Source organism: Hipposideros armiger, unplaced genomic scaffold, assembly GCF_001890085.2.
Source record: "Hipposideros armiger isolate ML-2016 unplaced genomic scaffold, ASM189008v1 scaffold_327, whole genome shotgun sequence".
In the NCBI taxonomy this organism is placed as follows: Eukaryota; Metazoa; Chordata; class Mammalia; order Chiroptera; family Hipposideridae; genus Hipposideros; species Hipposideros armiger.
In genome coordinates, this window is record NW_017731677.1 from 739920 (window position 1) to 740891 (window position 972).

The following is a 972-nucleotide window of genomic DNA, read 5'->3' on the forward strand; positions in this document are numbered from 1 at the left end:
ATTTATGCTTCCATCAATCACTACCAGTTATCTCTGTTGAGTAGAGGATGGTACTACTCTATTCCACAGGTGGCTGCTTTCTTCACTTCATAGCATCAAATTGTATTGAGTTGTCGGAAAAGTCACGATGTATTTTTTTCTATGTTTTTCGTTGCAAAAATGCGTCATGACTTTTCCTACAAACCAATGCTTCTAGCTTAGCATTCACTGTGATAGGCATCCCTGGTCACGCTCCAAATTTTGGATGCATTAGTAAAAATTCATTAATGTAGTCTAAGGCTAAAAAAAGAAAGAAAAAAAGAAGAAAAAGCCCTCAAAAGCAGCAATAGTGTTTTATATTCATCTCTAATTACAAAAATTCTTAAAATAATTCAAGAACTTGCAAATTATGATTTCATTTTTACTTCCTAACCAAAATATATAATGATCACACTATAACAATGATAAAACAAGATAAATGGTCTCATAATGCAAAGCAGCAGCAGATCTAGGATATACACAAGGATGGGTTCTTTTCATCCAATTACTAGGTTTCACAGTTAAAAACAAAATGCATACACAGCCACCTCCCTTACTTCTGGCCTCTTATATTCCACTATGTCCTTTCTCTCTTAATCTCAATACTGAGGTCCTTTTATTATGCATGGTCCACTATGAACCCAAATTTAGGTTTACCCACCCAAAGTAGAAGACCCTGATACCAGTTGTTTTCAAATTCGAGATTAACATCTGAATCACCTTGTTAAAACAGAAATTTCTGGGCTAATCCCAGCAAAATTCCTATCTTGGATCAAGAATTTGCATTTCTAACAAGCTTTCAGTGATGTTAATGATGCTGGTCTGAAGACCACACTTGAAGAACCATTGCTCTTTACTGAATCTTGACTATCCTGGGTTCGGGAAGGCAGCCCTGATTTTAAATATTCTCTCCACATTACTCTTCAAAACTATTGTTTCTTAGCAGATTCTAAA